At 44.3% G+C, this 20,825-nt stretch overlaps 1 protein-coding gene across 1 annotated transcript in view; it reads right to left on the bottom strand.

Moving 5' to 3' along the window:
• Positions 1 to 9,253: 9,253 nt before the first annotated feature.
• ASB1 (ankyrin repeat and SOCS box containing 1) overlaps positions 9,254 to 20,825 on the bottom strand; it is a 127,821-nt gene continuing 116,249 nt past the window's right edge. Inside the window, exons 10-11 of the transcript XR_013519177.1 lie at positions 11,847 to 12,597; positions 9,254 to 11,750 (exon numbers count right to left, since the gene is read on the bottom strand). The gene's annotated coding sequence lies outside the window, so the exon portion shown is untranslated. The remainder of the gene's footprint in view (positions 11,751 to 11,846; positions 12,598 to 20,825) is intronic.

Below are 20,825 nucleotides of genomic sequence, written 5' to 3'. Positions count from 1 at the left end.
CACAGGACTAATCCTGGGGCTAAGCCCCACTGACCACCCTTCAGCGGCCCGCTGCCCTGTCTCCCAGGTCACAAGCCTCACCTGGCATCTCCTCCCAACTAAACCACTTGTATTCAGGTCTTCCTGCCCGAGTCTGTTTTCAGGGGAGCCCAGACTGATACACAGCCATGGGATTCCACTGGCTGCTCCCCCACTCAGCAGCTGAAATATGCTCTTTGTAGTCAGGGACTCACGCATCCTGAAATGAAGTCTGGGGAGGCCTACTTCAAAAATCACCAGGCGGTGTACACTCTCTGGTAGTCATCTAGATTCCAAATCTGCAAAACACTACCCCCACCACGTAAGACAGCCATTCAGAACACGTGCTTGGCAGGGGAATCGCTCATTCAGAGGCTCAAGACCAAAGCCAGAGGCCGGCGTGACTCCTTTTTATGTCTGAAAGAATTCACATGGACAGCTCTCGGGGCTCGGGACATGGGCTTGCTCTGCAGCTGCTGCAGGGCAGAGAACAGGCGGTCACAGGCAGAGATTTTCACCGACTGACTTCATTCCAAGTGGGAAGCGTGTTGTCGAAGCAGGAATGCTGCCGCAGAGTGTGGGGACCCACACGTGGCAGGGACTGTGCCTGCCAGCGCACAGAGCCTCGCAGGCTGGTCATCCGCCCCAGCATGCCCCAGCAGCCGCCACGCCTCCACCCGGACACCCCACTCTGGCCCTCCCACCTGACCACTCCAGGGCTGGGCTCACCGGCCTGCTTGTCTTGGCTGGGAGATGCTCATGGCTTTTCTGTTATTCTGCAAACCTGCATCTTGCTGTTGCTGTTTTTAGTTTCTGGTTGGAAGAATGTAAATGCCGTGGAGCAGATGGAAACTGGGCGGACAGCGCAGTGGCAGGAAATGAGGAACTTTGCTGAACTGAACAAGGGAACCTGGAGGGTACACCCAGCGGCCACAGAAACCACCTTCCCCCAGACAGACCAAAGTGACCAAAAAAAAATCAGCTATCAATCACATGTGGCTCAGCTGGGAGCCAGCACAATGCACCTCCCGGGAAAGTTCAGCCCCACTGAGGTTCAGTGCTAGGGCAGGGGCCTGGCTTCCCCTGGAGGGCTGAGGAGGGCAGAAAGACTAGGGGGCATTCCACTCAGTGGCATTTCATAACAGTTTTTCTAAATATGAATGGAAGAAACATTTATATGATGGAAAATTTGGAATCTATAAAGCTTCTGAAACACTGCTTGAATGTACGAGGTTACCCTGCTTTTCCGTGTTGCTCTCAGACTCTCTTTAAACCTAGGCTTCACGCTGGCTGCCCTCATTCTTTTCTAACAGTTTACACAATCGTCGGGCACGTGCGGTGCTTCCAGACTACTCTTGAAGACTGACCACCGTGGACATCTTTGTTCATGAAGTTTATCTCCCTTTACAAAAAATTGTAAGTGGTGGGTCAAAGGTAGGATCTCCCCTCAAAATTTAATATTTAAATAATTTTGTTACAGAAATAACACATTCCCATCATAGAAAAAGAAATTTCCTATGATGGTTTTGTGGTCAAGTCTGTCTATTTGGGGGAAAGCGGTTTCTGTGGTTGCTGGTTTCTATTCAGTATTCTAAATTTTAAAATAGTGTCAGAACTCAGGTTTCCTGCTCCCCATGTAAGGAGCTCAGAAGTCGCCCCTTTATCCCAGCAAGTAAAAAGCTTAATGAACTGAAAAATCAGCAACTATTCTTGGGTCTACAAGAAAAATGAGGTCACAGGGCAAACTACTGCTTTCCAAACTGGAAATAAAAACAGGCGGATACACAGAATCCCAGCCCACTAGAGCAGACACATCCGCAGGAACCAGGGCCGGGTCGAAATCCTGAACTATAATTGATACATTGCCAGAGGCTCCGGGTGGGCAAGTTTGAGAGTGAAAAACTCCAGGCAGGCCCAATCGCAAGGGGCCCTGGACTCTTTTGTGAATTTTACCTTCAAGAACTCCTCCAGGCTCTCACAATGAAATCAGGGGAGAGCCTCCTCATGCTTCTGGCAGGGGAAGAGAAAAAGAGACCAATTTAAACTACACTGGGGCATCCTGTTCTCACAAGGCCTGCACTCAGGAGAAAACACGTTACCAGAGGGTAACCTACTGGGATTTTGGCAGAGCCTAACCACCCGGGAAGGGAAATACCCAGCTCCAACCCCCTCTACACGTCTTGTCCTACCTAAGAGGTGAGAGAAAAACTGAGAAACACTTGTGAAGTTCACAGTCCAGAGACAGAGTCTCAGCAAAAGACCGGAACCTACTCACAGAACTACAGGACACTTCCTTCACTTCTCCCCCAATGCCTTACACCACATCATGGAAGGACTATCTTCCAGAGTCCCTTTTACCCAGGATCTCATGTTTGGCTGCCAAGAAATAAGTCACAAGGCATACTGAAAGGCAAAAACACAGTTTGGAGAGATAGGCCAACCATCAGAACAGACTCAGATAGGGCAGAAATGTTGGAATTCTCAGACTAGGAATTTAAAACAACCATGATTAATATGCTAAGGAAAAAAAGAAAGGAGACTTGAATTACTGATAGAGACATGAAGGAGGGTACATCACTACAGAGCCTATGGACATTAAAAAGGATAATAAAAAATGCTATGAAGGACGCTAGGCCCACAAATTTGATGACCCAGATTAAATGGGCCTGTTTTTTGAAAGATACAATCTGCCAGAACTCACACAAGAAGAAATAGAACGTGTAAATAGGCTTATATCTGTTAAAGAAATTGAAGCAACAATTAATCACCTTCCAAAACAGAAAGCAATAGACTTAAACAGATTTAGTGGTGAGTTCTACCAAACATTCAAAAAAGAAATTATACCAATGCTCCATAGTATCTTCCAGAAGATGGAATCAGAAGGAATACTTCCTGACTCATTTTAATACCACGTAATGCTTCCTGACTCATTTTCATACCACGCAATGCTTCCTGACTCATTTTCATACCACGCAATGCTTCCTGACTCATTTTCATACCACGCAATGCTTCCTGACTCATTTTCATACCACGCAATGCTTCCTGACTCATTTTCATACCACGCAATGCTTCCTGACTCATTTTCATACCACGCAATGCTTCCTGACTCATTTTCATACCACGCAATGCTTCCTGACTCATTTTCATACCACGCAATGCTTCCTGACTCATTTTCATACCACGCAATGCTTCCTGACTCATTCTTCCTAACACATTCCAGCATTAGGCCAGCGTTTCCCTAATCCAAAACCAAAGACATTGCAAGGAAAGAAACTACAGAACAATATCTCTTATGAATAAAGATGTAAAAATTATCAACAACTATTAGCAAGTTGAGTCCACGAATGTATTTATAAAATTGTATGCCACGACCAAGTGAGATGTATCCCAGGTTGGGAAGGCTGATTTAACATTTGAAAATCAATTAATGTAATCCATTACATTAACAAGCTTAAGAAAAATCACCTTCCTTCCCAGATACAATATTAATCAATAGACGTAGAAAAATATTTGACAAAATCCAGCCCCATTCATAATAAAAAATAAAAGTAAAAATAAAAACTCCCAGGAAATCAGAAATAGAGAGAAACTTCTTCAGGTTGATTTTTTAAATATACAAAAAATCTGCAGCTAAGATCATACTTAATGATGTTATATGTACATATGGAATACACATAGCATACTTAAAACCAGAAGCTTTCCCACTAAGATCAGAAACAAGTCACAAGTGCTCTCTCTTACAAGTCCTTTGCAATGTTGTACTGAAGTCCTAGCTAATGCAATAAAACAAAAAATGAAAGTAAAAGGTATACTCATCAGGAAGGAAGAAATTAAACTCTGTTCTTAGAGGACATCATGTATGTAGAAAGTCCATAAGAATTGACAAAAAAGTCTGAAATTAATAGGTGATCGTATCAAGATTGTAGGGTACTAAGATAATATACAAAGGTAAATCACTTTCCTATATTGCAGCAATGAACAAGTAGAATTTAAAATTAAAAATATAATATCATTTACATTAGTACCCAAAAAATAAAATACTTAGGTATAAATCTCACAAAATATATATAAGATCTCTATGAGAAAAAACTATAGAACTCTGATAAAAAAAAAAAACACTGAATAAATGGAGACATACTCCATGATCACGTGTAGAAAAACTCAATACTGAAGAAGTGTCAGTTTCTAAAAGTTGATCTTAGATTCAACACAATCCCAGTCAAAGTCCCAGCAAGCTGTTTTGCAAATATCAACAAACTGATCCTAGAGCTTATATTAAGAGGCAAAATGCCCAGAATAGTAAACACAATCAATATTGAAGCAGAAGAACAAAATCAGAGGACCAGCATTACCAGATTTCAAGACTTACTATGAGTAATCAAAACAGTGGTTCAAGCCTGTAATCCCCCAACTTTGGAAGGCTGTGAGGCAGAAGGATTGCTTGAACCCAGGAGTTCAAGACCAGCCTGGGCAACATAGTGAAGCCTCACCTCTACAAAAAAATGTTTTAACAAATTAGCTAGGCCTGGTGATATACATCTGTAGTCCCAGTTACTCAAGAGACTGAGGTGGGAGGATCACTTAAGCCTGAGAGGTCAAGGCTGCAGTGAGTCATGATCATGCCACTGCACTCCAGCCTGGGCAACAGAGTGTTGTATTAGCAAAAAAAAAATAAACAAATAGATCAATGGAGCACAATGGGGAGCCTAGTAATAGACCCACATATAAAGAGTCAACAGACCTTGGACAAAGGAGCAAAGGCAACTCAACAGAACAGAGACAGTCTTTTCAACAGAGTGCTAGAACAACTGCAATCCACATGCAAAAATTAATCTAGACACAGACCTTACAGCCTTAGCAAAAATTAACTCAAAATGGACCATAGATTTAAATGTAAAATACAAAACTGTAATACTCCTAGAAGATAACAGAGGAGAAAACCAAGGCATGGAAATGACTTTTTACATATAAGACCAATGACACAAAACATGAAAGAAAGTTGATAAGCTGGACTTTAGTAAAATTTAAAACTTAAACTATGTAAAAAGAAAACCCGTCAAAAGAATGAGAAGAATAGCAACAGACTGAGAGAAAATATTTGCAAAATACACATCTGATAAAGGACTGTTATTTAAAATATACAAAGAACAACAAGAAAATGTGAAACTCAATTAAAAAACAGGCGAAAGTCCAGAGCAAATACCTCACCTAAGAAGATATACAGATGGCAAATAAGAATATAAAAAGATGGGATGGATCCAAGATGGCCAATTAGGAGCAGCTCAGGATTGCAGCTCCCAGAGAAAGTGTGGAGGCTGCTGCAGGTGATCCCCAGACAAGCAGTGCCTGGAATGGACCTCAGTAGTCCTACAGCAGAGGGACTTGACTGGTAGAAGGAAAACTAAGAAAGAGAAAGAAATAACTTCATCATCAACAAACTGGACATCCACTCAGAGACCTAATCTGAAAGTCAACAACTACAAAGATAACAGGTGGATAAATACATAAAGATGGGAAGAAACCAGTGCAAAAAGGAGGAAAACACCTAAAACCAGAACACCTCTCCTCCTACAAGGGATCACAACTCCTCACCAGCAAGGGAACAAGGCTGGATGGAGAATGAGTGTGATGAAATGACAGAATCAGGCTTCAGAAGGTGGGTAATAAGAAACTTCTGTGAGCTAAAAGAACGTGTTCTAACCCAAAGCAAAGAAACTAAGAACATTGAAAAAAGATTTGATGAAATGCTAACAAGAATAAACAAGTTAGAGAGGAACATAAGTGAATTGATGGAGCTGAAAAACACATGAGAACTTCGTGAAGCAAACACAAGTTTCAACAGCCGAATTGACCAAGCAGAAGAAAGAATATCAGAAGTCGAAGAGCAACTCAATGAAATAAAACGAGAAGCCAAGATTAGAGAAAAAAGGGTAAAAAGGAAAGAACAAAGTGTCCAAGAAATATGGGACTATGTGAAAAGACCTAATCTACACTTGATAGGTGTACCTGAATGTGATGGAGAGAATGAATCTAAGCTGGAAAATACTCTTCAGGATATTATCCAGGAAAACTTCCCCAACCTAGCAAGGCAGGCCAATATTCAAGTCCAGGAAATACAGAGAACATCACAAATTCATTCCTCAAGAAGAGCAACCCCAAGGCACATAATAATCAGATTCTCCAGGGCTGAAATGAAGGAGAAAATGCTAAGGGCAGCCAGAGAGAAAGGTCGGGTCACCCACAAAGGGAAGCCCATCAGACTCACAGCAGATCACTCAGCAGAAACCCTACAAGCCAGAAGAGAGTGGGGGGCCAATACTCAACATCCTTAAAGAAAAGAACTTTCAACCCAGAATTTCATATCCATCCAAACTGAGCTGCATAAGTGAAGGAAAAATAAAATCCTTTACGAACAAGCAAGTACTCAGAGATTTCATCACCAGGCCTGCTTTACAAGAGCTCCTGAAAGAGGCACTACACATAGAAAGGAACAACCAGTACCAGCCATTCCAAAAACATACCAAATGGTAAAGAGCATCAATACAATGAAGAAACTGCATCAACTAATGGGCAAAACAGCCAGCTAGCATCAAAATGACAGTATCAAATTCACACATAACAATATTAACCCTAAATGTAAATGGACTAAATGCCCCAATCAAAAGACACAGACTGGCAAATTGGATAAAAAGCCAAAACCCATCAGTGTGCTGTATCCAGGAAACCCATCTTATATGCAAGGATACACAAAGGCTCAAAATAAAGGGATGGAGGAAGATTTACCAAGCAAATGGAGAGCAAAAAAAGCAGGAGTTGCAATTCTCGTCTCTGATAAAATAGACTTTAGAGCAACAAAGATCAAAAGAGACAAAGAAGGACATTACATAATGGTAAAAGATCAATGCAACAAGAAGAGCTAATGATCCTAAATATATATGCACCCAATACAGGAGCACCAAGATACATAAAGCAAGTTCTTAATGACCTACAAAGAGACTTAGACTCCCACACAATAATAGTGGGAGACTTTAACACCCCATTGTCAATATTAGACAGATCAACCGGACAGAAAATTAACAAGGATATCCAGGACTTGATCTCAGACCTGGTCCAAGCAAACCTAATAGACATTTACAGAATTCTCCACCCCAAATCCACAGAATATACATTCTTCTCAGCACCACATCAAACCTACTCTAAAATTGACCACATAATTGGAAGTAAATCACTCCTCAGCAAATACAAAAGAACGGAAATCATAACAGTCTCTCAGACCACAGAGCAATCAATTTACACCTCAGAACTCAGAAACTAACTCAAAATTGCACAGGTTCATGGAAACTGAACAACTGGCTCTTGAATGTTGACTGGATAAACAATGAAATTAAGGCAGAAATAAAGATGTTCTTCAAAACCAACAAGAATAAAGACACAACATACCAGAATCTCTGGGACACATTTAAAGCAGTGTCTAGAGAAAAATATATAACAATAAATGCCCACATGAGAAGCAAGGACAGATCTAAAATTGATGCCCTATCCTCAAAATTGAAAGAGCTAGAGGAGCAAGACCAAAAAAACTCAAAACCTAGCAGAAGACAAGAAATAACTAAGATCAGAGCAGAACTGAAGGAGATAGAGACATAAAAAAAACCTTCAAAAAAATCAATAAATCCAGGAGCTGGTTTTTCGAAAAGATCAACGAAATAGACCACTAGCCAGATTAATAAAAAAAGAAAAGAGAGAATAATCAAATAGATGCAATAAAAAATGATAAAGGGGATATCACCACAGATTCCACAGAAATACAAACCATCATCAGAGATTATTACAAACATCTCTATGCACATAAACTAGTAAACCTGGAAGAAATTGATAAATTACTGGACACTTGCATCCTCCCAAGCCTAAACCAGAAAGAAGCTGAAATGCTGAATAGACCAATAACAAGGGCTGAAGTTGAGGCAGCAATTAAGAGCCTACCACACAAAAAAAGCCCAGGTCCAGACAGATTCACAGCTGAATTCTACCAGAAATACAGAGTGCCCATTGTATTTCTATCTGGAAATACAAAGAGTACCATGTACCAGTACAAAGGTATCATTCCTTATGAAACTATTCCAAACAATCCAAAAAGAGGGAATCCTTCCCAAATAATTTTATGAGACCATTATCATTCTGATACCAAAACCTAGCAGAGACTCAGCAAGAAAAGGAAACTTCAGGCAAATATCCATGATGAACATAGATGCAAAAATCTTCAATAAAATACTGGCAACAGCACATCAAAAAGCTTATCCACCATGATCAAGTAGGCATCATCCAGGGGATGCAAGGCTGGTTCAACATACACAAGTCTATAAATGTAATTCACCACATAAACAGAACCAAAGACAAAAACTACATGATTATCTCAATTGATGCAGAGAAGGCCTTTGACAAAATTCAACAGCCCTTTATGCTAAAAGCCCTCAATAAACTAGGTATTGATGGAACGTATCTCAAAATAATAAAAGCTATTTATGACAAACCAACAGCCAATATCATACTGAATGGGCAAAAACTGGAAGCATTCCCTTTGAAATCCAGCACTAGACAAGGATGCCCTCTCTCACCACTCCTATTCAATATAGTACTGGAAGTTCTAGCCAGAGCAATTAGGCAAGAAAAAGAAATAAAGCGTATTCAAATAGGAAAGGAGGAAGCCAAATTGTCTCTATTTGCAGATGACATGACTGTATATCTAGAAGACCCCATTGTCTCAGCCCAGAATCTCCTGAAACTGATAAGCAACTTCAGCAAAGTCTCAGGATGCAAAATCAATGTGCAAAAGTCACAAGCATTTCTATACACCAATAACAGACTTAAAGAGAATCAAATCAAGAGGGAATTCCCATTCACAATTGCTACAAAGAGAATAAAATACCTGGGAATACAACTAACAAAGGATGTAAAGGACCTCTTCAAGGAGAACTACAAACCACTGCTCAAGGAAATAAGAGAGGACACGAACAGATGGAGAAACATTCCATGTTCATGGTTAGGAAAAATCAATATCATGAAAATGGCCATACTGCCCAAAGTAATTTACAGATTCAATGCTATCCCATCAAGCTACCAATGACCTTCTTCACAGAACTGGAAAAATCTACCTTAAACTTCATATGGAACCAAAATAGAGTCCACATAATCAAGTCAATTCTAAGCAAAAAACAAAAAAAAAAAAAAAAAAAAAAAACAAAGCAGGAGGCATCACCCTACCAGACTTCAAACTATACTACAAGGCTACAGTAATTAAAACAGCATGGTACTGGTACCAAAACAGAGATATAGACCAATGGAATAGAACAGAGGCCTCAGAGGCAATGCCACACATCTACAACTATCCAATCTTTGATAAACCTGACAAAAACAAGCAATGGGGAAAGGATTCCCTGTTTAATAAATGGTGTTGGGAAAACTGGCTAGCCATGTGCAGAAAGCAGAAATACTGTATACCTTCCTGGCACCTTACACTAAAATTAACTCCAGATGGATTAAAGACTTAAACATAAGACCTAACACCATAAAAACACTAGAAGAAAATCTAGGCAAAACCATTCAGGACATAGGAGTAGGCAAGGACTTCATGACCAAAACACCAAAAGCATTGGCAACAAAAGCCAAAATAGACAAAAGGGACCTAATCAAACTCCACAGCTTCTGCACAGCAAAAGAAACAGTCATCAGAGTGACTCAGCAACCAACAGAATGGGAAAAAAATTTTGCAGTTTACCCATCTGACAAAGGGCTGATATCCAGAATCTACAAAGAACTAAAACAGATTTACAAGAAAAAAACAAACGAGCCCATTCAAAAGTGGGCAAACGACTTGAACAGACACTTTATGAAAGAAGACATACATGAGGCCAACAAACATATGGAAAAATGCTCATCACTGATCATTAGAGAAATGCAAATCAAAACTACATTGAGATACCATCTCATGCCAGTTAGAATGGTGATCATTAAAAAATCTGGAGATAACAGATGCTGGAGAGGATATGGAGAAATAGGAACACTTTTACACTGTTGGTGGGAGTGTAAATTAGTTCATTGTAGAAATTAGTTCACTTCCATTGTGGAAGACAGTGTGGTGATTCCTCAAGGACCTAGAAATAGAAATTCCATTTGACCCAGCAATCCCATTACTGGGTATATATCCAAAAGATTAAAAATCATTCTACTGTAAGGACACATGCACACAAATGTTTGTTGCAGCACTGTTTACAATAGCAAAGACTTGGAACCAACCCAAATGCCAATTGATGATAGACTGGACAGGCAAAATGTGGCACATATACACCATGAAATATTACACAGCCTTCAAAAATGATGGGTTTGCATCCTTTGTAGGGACATGGATGAACCTGGAAACCATCATTCTCAGCAAACTGACACAAGAACAGAAAATCGAACACTGCATGTTCTCACTCATAGGTGGGTGTTGAACAATGAGAACACATGGAAACAGGAAGGGGAGCATCACACCCTGGGGTCTGTCAGGGGGAAATAGAGGAGGGACAGTGAGGGGTGGGGAGTTGGGGAGAGATAGCATGGGGAGAAATGCCAGATATAGGTGATGAGGAGGAAGGCAGCACATCACACTGCCGTGTGTGTACCTATGCAACAATCTTGCATGTTCTTCACATGTACCCCAAAACCTAAAATGCAAAAAAAAAAAGTGGACAAGGGACATGAACAGATACTTTACAAAAGAAGACATACATGAGGCCATGAAACATATAAAAAATGCTCATTATCACTGGTCATTAGAGAAATGCAAATCAAAACTATATCAAGATACCACCTCATGCCAGTTAGAATGGCGATCATTAAAAAATCTGGAGACAGATGCTGGAGAGGATGTGGAGAAAAAGGAACACTTTTACACTGTTGGTGGGAGTGTAAATTAGTTCAACCATTCTGGAAGACAGTGTGGCGATTCCTCAAGGACCTATAAATAGAAATTCCATTTGACCCAGCAATCCCATTACTGGGTATATATCCAAAGGATTATAAATTGTTCTACTATAAGGACACATGCATATGAATGTTCATTGCAGCACTGTTTACAATAGCAAAGACTTGGAACCAACCCAAATGCTAATTAATGATAGACTGGACAGGGAAAATGTGGCACATATACACCATGGAATATTATGCAGCCATCAGAAACGATGAGTTCGTGTCCTTTGTAGGGACATGGATGAATCTGGAAACCATCATTCTCAGCAAACTGACACAAGAACAGAAAATCAAACACCACATGTTCTCACTCATAGGCGGGTGTTGAACAATGAGAACACATGGACACAGGGAGGGGAGCATCACACCCTGGGGTCTGTTGGGGGGCAGTAGGGGAGGGACTGCATGGGGTGGGGAGTTGGGGAGAGATAGCATGGGGAGAAATGCCAGATATAGGTGATGAGGAGGAAGGCAGCACATCACACTGCTGTGTGAGCACCTATGCAACTATCTTGCATGTTCTTCACATGTACCCCAAAACCTAAAATGCAATAAAAAATAAAATCAAAAAGAATATAAAAAGATGTTCCACATCATATGTCATTAGGGAATTGAAAATTAAAACAGTGAGATACCGGTACACACCTTAGCATGGCCAAAATCCAAAACACTGACAACACCAAATGCTGGCAAGGACGTGGAGCAACAGGAACTCTCATTCATTGCTGGCAGAAATGAAAAAATGGCATAGCTACTGATACGGTTAGGGTTTATGTCCCCACCCAAATCTCATCTTGAATTATAATCCCCATAATTCTCACCTGTCAAGGGAGAGACCAGGTGCAGGTAATTGGATCATTCGGGTGGTTTCCTCCATGCTGTTCTCCTGATAGTGAGTTCTCACAAGATCTGATGGCTTTATAAGCGTTTGGTAGTTCCTCCTGTGTTCATTCTCCTTCCTGCCACCTTGTGAAGAAGGTGTTTGGCTTTCCCTTTGATTTCCACTATGATTGTAAGTTTCCTGAGGCCTCCCCAGCCATGCTGAACTGTGAGTCAATTAAGCCTCTTTCCATTATAAGTTACCCAGTCTCAGGCAGTAGTTCTTTACAGCAGTGTGAAAAAATTGACCAATACAGCTACTTTAGAAGACAGTTTAGCAGTTTCTTAAAGAGTTAAACATGCTCTTACCAAATGGTTCTGCAAATGTGCTCCTTGGTATTTACCCAGATGAGCTGAAAACTTCTCACTAAGGTCCTAATCCCTGGATTTCCAAATCTTTACCTTATTTGGAAAAAGTGTTCATGCCATTGGGATTAAGTTAAGAATCTTGGGATAGGGGTTGGGGCTTAACCTGGATTATGCAAGTGGGCTGTGTATCCAATCACAAGTATCTTTATAAGAAAGAAGCAGGGAGAGATTTGATACAGAGGAAAAGGTGGTGTGACCACGGAGGCAGAGATTGGCTGATGTGAGCACAAGCCAAGGAACACTGGCAGCGGCAAAAGCTGAAAGAGGCAGGAAACTGGCTCCCCCAAAGCCTCTGGAGGGAATGTGGCCTTGCAGACTTCTGGCCTGCAGAATGAGAATACATTTCTGTCATTTTAAGCCACCAAATTTGCTCTAATGCATTATAACAGCCACAGAAAATTCATGCACTGTGACCACCCTCATTCTGTCCCTCAGTACCACTCAAGTCTTAACCACACTTGCTTTACCAGTTATCCTTCCATCCACCCATCTAGTCATACACTAATCTATCTTCTTTTTATGCAACTCAGAGTAAATTAACAGATATTCACACACTCCAAGCACCTCAGCAGGCTTAGCATTGATTACAATTCAATAATTGTTTTTTCTTTTGATGTAAAATTTATATACAATGTACAATATGACATGTGTATCTGCTGAGTTTTGACAAATGTGTGAGCCAACCTTCTGTCACGATATAGATCAGCACTATCACCCTTCCCAGCCAATCTGCTTGCATTCCACAAAGACAATCACTGGTCTGATTTATTTTACCGTAAAATCGTTTCAGCTATTCTGGAAGACTGGATCACTAGGACCATAAGTATGTAACTTGTATGTAAGGCTTCTTCCAATCAGCATATTTGTTTGAGGTCCATGTATGTTGTATGTGTCAAGAGTCATGCCCGGTTCCACAAAGGAGTACTCCATCGCAGGGCTATGCCCCAGACTGCGTGTAGGTACCTCGTGATGAATGCCTGAGCTGTTTCCAATTCGGGACATTTATACAAAATGGCTGTAGTCATTTTTGTACACATTTTTTTGTTAACACATGTTTTTCTTTCTTTGGATCAATATCTAGCAGGAAATCATTGGGTCAAATGATAAGAAGCCACCGAAACTTTCCCAAAGTGATGCGCCATGTACTCGCCCACAGCAAGGGTGGTTGCATCCCGCGTCCCCAGCCTTGCTGGCACTGGGTTTGTCAGTCTTTCTCATTTTCGTCCTTCCTATAAATCCACACTGCTGCAGAAATCATCACATTCAGCATTTTACATAGAAGGAAACTTTTCTAGCACTGCTACATATTTTTCTAAGGCGTAATTTTAATGGGCCACATGTTACTAATGGTGTGGATGTGTTTCATCACAGCCCCTTCAAACACGCAGTCTTAAGGAAACGTCACTGCCTCCCACATTTCAGCCACAGGCAATCCTGTCTGTCCCCTCAGTCTGTAATCCAGTGAGGGACACGCACAGGTCCACAGCCATCTGTAGGATAACGTGATGTATTCAGGCAAACACAGTGGACTTAGGAAGCCTCAGAGCAGAAGCCTGACTCTTAGAGATTGGAAAAGGTCTCTAGAACTGATGGCCAACCTCAGTCCCAAAGGATGAGTACCAATTCCTCAGGGCAGGTGAGTATGTGTACTTCGAGGAGGAACACGATGGAAGCAGAGAAGGCTCCTGCCAAGTCTAAGGGGTGGGGGAGGGAGGAGACAGAGAGGCCCAAGAACCATCCTCCTGACTGGCCTGTCCTGTGGACCTAGGGTCAGAGTGCTTGGAGCTTGAAGCCGAGGCTTCGCCTTTGGTGAGTTCACCAAGATCCCCCTCCCATCCCTTTACTCGATCTCTCATCTCAGTCTCTTGGCAAAGGCCAGGGGGACTCATCCCTCCCTCAGCCCTAGGCTGGTGGCCCCATCTCTAGCTTCTGTCCACCCAGCCTCTGGGTGGCCCCTGGTGGACAGGATGTCAGTTGACTCCAAGCCAGCTCTTTCATGGTATGGGGCCTGCACCAAAGCATTCTGGGGGTGCAGTGTTTCCCAGGCAAAGGCCCCACTCTGCAGCTCCAGGCTGTCTAAGCATCTCCCAAGTGCAAGGGAGTAATATCCAGTGCCACCCTAGAACCAGGGTCAGAATGAAACCCTCCTCCAGGGCAGGGCCCCCAACCCCTGCACAGCACACCCCAAAGATATCACCTTCCAGTCTCCAACCATCCCTTCCTCAGCCTCTCCACCTCTTTTGCAGGCTGAAAATGGTGGTCCACTGAGGTTATGAACTGGTTTTCTTCCACCTCTGCAGGGCCTCCATGACGGTCTTCAGGACGCTCTTGAGGACGTGCCTTGGGTAGGACCCATGTCCTGTTTTCGTGTCCTGGTTCCTTTGCTTTTTCTCTGAATTTTCTCTCTCTCCCTGGCCTGCAGAGCGTTTATCAAGTTGTGAGGTGGAAAAACTGCCTCACATCCATTCTGCGTTCTTCCAAAAACTGTGGCTTATGATGTAAATACGTTTATGACATTGGAGACAGAACATTTTCACCTTTTAAGACTTCAAAAACCTCTCAATATTCTCTCTCATGTGGGAAGTTTCAAAAGCTGATTTTGAAGCCGAAATGCTGAAAACAGGCTCCTTTGTTTTCTATGGTCCTCGCAGGGCCCCCCTTCCTTGAGGCAGGGATCTTGGACCGAGCCCATGGCTGCAGGGTCTCCAGGGAAGTGTCATCGGATAAAAGGTAATTGCCAGGAATGGACGTCTCTCTGAAGACCTGCCCTCAGCCCTTTCGGCTTCTCCCCCACACCCAGATCTGTGCTGCCCCAGGACCTTGGTACACGCTGCCTCCTCTGCCGGCAATGCTTTCCTCTGGTCTTACCATGGCTGGGAAGTTTTTATGAGTTAACATCAATGCTACCTCCTCAGGGAGGCCAGCCCTGACCACGTGACCTAGGTGAGGTCCCATCGTTCCTACTGTGCATTATGTCTTTCTTATAGCACTTATCACAAATTACACGTATGCACGTTACTGGCTGTTTACCTACTTCTTAACCGTCTCCCTCGCTCTAAACGTAAGTCCGTGAGCCTCCATAGCGCTGTTTAACACCTGGCATGTAGTACACACTAAGTGCTCAGGGCAATGCCCTCACGAAGCAAAAGTAAGTGAAGGGAAAATGAACAAATAGAGAAACTCTGGCATCTCAGGAGTTCTTCCTGCACTCAATTAATTGTACATTGCAAGAAAATCCAGGCACACGAAGAAAAACACCAAACGGTGCAGTGAGAACGAAGAAGCCGTTTCCAGGTTTTCCTGTTATAAATAATGAGGCCGGGAACCCACTGGCCTGTTAACGTCTGTGTCTCTGATTGTTCTTTAAAAATAAGTAAGTAGACAACACTTCAGGACACCGAGGCAGGCAGATCATGAGGTCAGGAGATGGAGACCATCCTGGCCAACACAGTGAAACCCTGTCTCTACTAAAAATACAAAGCATTAGCCAGGCATGGTGGCGCACGTCTGTAGTTCCAGCCACGTGGGAGGCTGAGATAGAAGAATCACATGAACCAGGGAGGCAGAGGTTGCAGTGAGCCGAGATCATGCCACTGCACTCCAGCCTGGGCGACAGAGCGAGACTGTACCTTGGATGGATAGATGATAGATGATAGATAGATAGATAGATAGATAGATAGATAGATAGATAGATAGATACATAGATAGATAGATACATAGAAAGATAGATAAAAATAAGTAGTAGAAGTGGAATTACTGCATCAAATGGCACAAACATTCTCAAGGGTTTATATACCCGTTGCCATCTAGAAAACCATCAGTTGTTAGAACCGTGTATCTAGTCCCTAACTCTATGGATCCTGGGTGACATTGGCATTAGACAGAGACAGAGACATAAAAAAGAGGGAAATAGAGAGAGAGAGGTGTGTGGACACATCAGCGTTGAGGTAGCGCTGACTATTGGAATAAGCAAATCTAAACGCAGTCTGCGGCGGGCTGTGCTGCATCTCTGCGTTCTTCTCCTCCTCCCCTGCCCTTCCACGACTCCGCCCATCCATGGGGGAGGACATCTTCCCCATCCCATTGGGGCTGGACTGGGTTGTATGACTGGCTTTGGCCTCTGGGGTGCAAGCAGGCATGGGGTAGCAGAGGATGTAAGTGGTTCTTGCACTTCTGCTGGGAGAGGAGCATGCCCCGGGCAGCCAGCAGTCCCAGGATGAGGAGTACACGGAGCAGACGTGGAACCACTCTGACCTCAGGTGAGACCACCACAGTCCCAGCCAATCTCCGGGTGCATGTGCCGCGTGGGGATGGTAGCAAGCTTGCAAGGGAGAGGCGGGTTGAACATGAGGAGGCTGCTGCAATGCTCCAAGCTAGAACTGTTGATGATTTGGGGGAGGATGACAGGTAGAGTGTTACAGTTACATACATATTTCCTCAAATGTGAAACTGAAAAGACTTACTGACAGATTGTGTGGTGGGTTAAAAATGACTACAAATTCTTTGCCATTTCTTCCATCAAAGTGACTGACATGGTCTGGATGTCTGTCCCCTCCAAGTCTTGTGATGAAATGTGATCCCCAGTGTTGGAAGGGGACCTGGTGGGAGGTGTCCGGATCATGGGGGCGGATCCCTCATGAATGGCTTAGCACCATCCCCTTGGCCATAAGTGAGTTCTCACTCTTCCTCCATGCAAGATCTGGTTGTATTAAAATGTGGCATCTCCCCCCGTCCCTCACTCTCTTGTCCCCTCTCTCAGCATGTGATGTACCTGCTGCTCCCTCACCTTCCACCATGATTGGAAGCTTCCTGAGGCCTCACCAGAAGCAGATATCAGCACCATGCTTCTTGTACAGTCTGCAAAACTGTGAGCTAAATAAACCTCTTTTCTTTATAAATTACCCAGTCTCCAGTATTCCTTCACAGCAGTGCAAAACCGACTAACACAGAGATGGTGTCTTCTTCCCTTCTCCTTGAATCTGGGTTGGCTCCATGCTTTGACCAAGAGACTGTGACAAAAGTGACACTGCATAAATTCTGAGGTTGGGCCCTAAGATCTGTAGCTTTCACCTTTGTTCTGGCCACCAAGATGGAGAGGCCACCTGGAGCAGAACCAGGGAACTCTGATTGATAGCCCTTGCTGAGCTCCCAGCCAACAGCCAACGCCAACTACCAGCAATGTGAATGAATGTCCCAGCCTTCGACAATTACAGCCCTCCCAATGCTAGGTGGAGCAGAAGAATCAGCCAGCTAAGCCTAGTCAACTCAAGGAGTCATGAGGGAAAATAAATGGTGGCTGTTATTTCACTATGGCAAGTATTGTCTTTGTAGTTTACTGATGTAGAGAAGTAGCACCCAAGTAGCTTTAATCAAGGAGCCCCACCCATATCTAGACCTGATTTAGAGATGAGATCCTGGCCCTCAAGACTGAGTCTGATGCTGTAATGGGATAGAATAAAATGACTTTGTTTAGGAGATAGATGTAAATTATTTGTGGCCATAGAGAAGATTGTGCTGGATTGAAAGATGGCCCCACATTCTCTGACACTCTTCCCATAAAGAAGTGAAGCATGTGGAAAGGCCATATGGAAGACCACCAGGAACTCGGTTCCAGCTGAGCCCCTAGCTGAAAGCCAGCACCAACTGCCAGCCATGAGGGGAACCATCCTGGAGATTCTGGCCCAGATGATCCTCCAGGTGAATGCAGCCCCAGCTAAAACCACGAGAACTAAAGAACCACCCAGCTGAGCCCAATCAACCCACAGTATTTAAGAGATAATAGATGACTGCTAGGCGTTAAGCCAGTAAATGTTGGGATAGTTTGTTGCATAGCAATGGGTAGCTGAAAATACAGGTAGGAGAGGAAAGAGAAGCCAAGATTGGATCCAAGATCGTGGCCTGAGCACTAGCTGATGGGTGCTGTGGTTGGACCACGGAGGAGAGAGTGGGGTTTTATTCAGGGGTGGGAATCAAGAGTTCAGGGTTGAATATTTTAAGTGTGAGATGTCAATTGGACATAGAGTTGGTGATGGAGAGTAGACAGTTTAGACATCTGAGTCTGGAGTTCAGGGGGAAGGTTGATATATAGTCATCACGGTGCTGATGCCGTATGACACCACGGGCTGAGTGACGTCCCCCAGAGAACGGACATCGCTGGAGCAGAGAAGGGCCAAGGGCTGAGCTCAGGACTCACTCACTTGGAGACGCTGGAAGAGCCACGTGCATGGACTGGGAGGGAGAGGGCTGAGGGCAGAGAGAAACTGCGGGAGGGGTGTTCTTGAAGCAAAGGAGAAATTTCAAGGAAAGGCTGTGACCAAAGGTGCAGAGAGGGTGAGTGAGATGAGGATGGGACTGGCTATTACTGACCTTCACAGCAGTTTCAGTGGCCCAGAGGCTGTGAAAGCCAATTAGACTGTATTGAGGAGTGGGTGGGAAGTGAAGAAGCGGAGAGAGGTGAGGGAAGATCATCAACACTTGTAAGAAATGAGGCTGAAGGGACACAGGAATGGCGGCGACTAGAGGAGGCAGGGCTAAGACGGGTGTGTTTACAGCTGTTGTGCACATCTTCCAGGTGATGCATAAGACCTAAGACTGAAGAAAATGTGGTGATGTAGACAGTGACTGAGGAGCAAAGCCCTTGACAGGTGAGGCACGTGTGGAAAGGGGGTTCATCCACAGCAGGGGTAGCTCATCCTCTGACAGGCGGGAAGCACGCTGGGTACAGATAGATGCAAGTGCGTTTGCAAACTGGGAGATGAGCATGTTTTATTGATAATGAAGTCTTCCAAATAAGAAGTGAGGACACCAACTGATACTGAAGAACAGAAAGAAAATAAAGTGTTTGAAAATAAATAAGGGACTGAGCACGGTGGCTCACACCTGTAATCCCAGCACTTTGGCAGGTCAAGGCAGGCAGCCCACTTAAGACCAGGAGTTTGAGACCAGCCTGGCCAACATGGTGAAACCCTGTATCCACTAAAAATACAAAAATTAGCCGGGCATGGTGGCGCACACCTGTAGTCCCAGCTACTCAGAAGGCTGAGGTGGGAGAATCGCTTGAACTCACAAGGCAGAGGCTACAGTGAGCCAAGGTCACACCACCGCACTCCAGCCTGAGCAACGCAGAGGGATGCTCTAAAAAAAAAAAAAATGAAAGGAAAGAAAAGAAAAGAGAAGAAGTGAGGGAGGGTGATAAGCTTTGGAGAGAGGGAAGTAGCCGAGGAAGTGAGGGAGGGGAAACAGCCTGGCACAGGATACTCGAAAGACGTCCCTAAGTAGGAGAGGAGAGAAAAGGACTGAGCACCTGGGAAAGAACTCTCAGGAAGGAGAGAAGAGCCCAGCACAGAGGCTGAGACAAGTGCATGGGGTGGGTAGCCCTGGACAGCTGGCGTCCCGGGAGTGTGGATCCCCTCGGACAGCTGGGGCACTCACCTAGAAGAAGGCGAGAAGGGGGCTCCACTGCCCAGGAAAAAGGCATGATCAGAAACTCTGCTTTCGGACTGAAAAAGAAAGTCTGGCCAAAGTGCTACCCATGGATCAAGCTCAGTCTTCACCACTCAGCAACACTTGTAAGAACTGTTCAGGGACGGAAATCAGGAGTGAAACTGAGGGGCCCTGCTGGACAGAGCACATCATCCCAAACTTCCCACAGGTCTGAAAACGCTCCAAATGTAAGTTAGGTGGGGAAAAGAAGGAAATTCTGCCCGAACCCTCCAAGCACGAATCTTCAGGTAAGAAAAGGAACCGACTGTGGCTCTGGGTCCCACTGCCCTGAGTTGACCCTTGTAAGCCTGGGTGGGTCAGGCTTGGAGATGGCGGGGTGTGGGTTTGAGAGCATTGGGGACCAAGGACTCTGGGAGCATCGTGGGGGTGACCCTGACACAGCTTCGCAGAGAGGGAGGGGGAAGTGCTGCCTCAGCAAGGTGAGGCCTCCTGGGAGCGGGACCCGGGAGGCAGCTCACCTCTGGGTGGGCCAGCGTGCCTGTTGGACACTAGACCACAACCCCTAACAGCGACCCCAGTGACAGCAGAGGCACTGCAGAGGGGACTGATTACAGCCCTTGTGGAAATCAGACCCACAGACTGTGTAAGTCTTGGGGTCTTGGCAGGAGGGGCAAAGGACATTTCAAGAGAGAAAAATCTAGCACTTCACAAACGTCGGGTACCCATTTCAGGGAGCAGGAAAGCTGTCTTTTTCAGGCAACAGGTAGGACAGGAAAAACAGTAGCAGAACCCAACTGACCAACTGCTCGGCCAGCAGCTGGTGTTGGTGACGTGCCAACAGCCTCGCTGGCCCACGAGGGCCTTGGGACAGCATGTGGCCACAGTCTCCTGTCCTGCGATATGCAGCACAGTGTGGAGCCTGCCAGGAGCAGGTCTGACACCGCAGTGGGGCAGGATGGAAGCAGTGAGGGCTGCACCGGAAATGACATCCAATGAGCTCTGAAGGGGGAGCTGGCGGCCGTGAGTGGGCACAGCAGGGAGTGGGTGTGCATGGGGTACAGGCACAGGGAGGCCGGCGGGATACTTCTGTCTCAGGGAAGGCAGGGCCA

The sequence above is a fragment of the Callithrix jacchus genome, chromosome 6 (assembly GCF_049354715.1).
Source record: "Callithrix jacchus isolate 240 chromosome 6, calJac240_pri, whole genome shotgun sequence".
Lineage (NCBI taxonomy): Eukaryota > Metazoa > Chordata > Mammalia > Primates > Cebidae > Callithrix > Callithrix jacchus.
The sequence above is the reverse complement of the archived record's forward strand: the minus strand, read 5'-3'. Positions and strand labels throughout refer to the sequence as shown.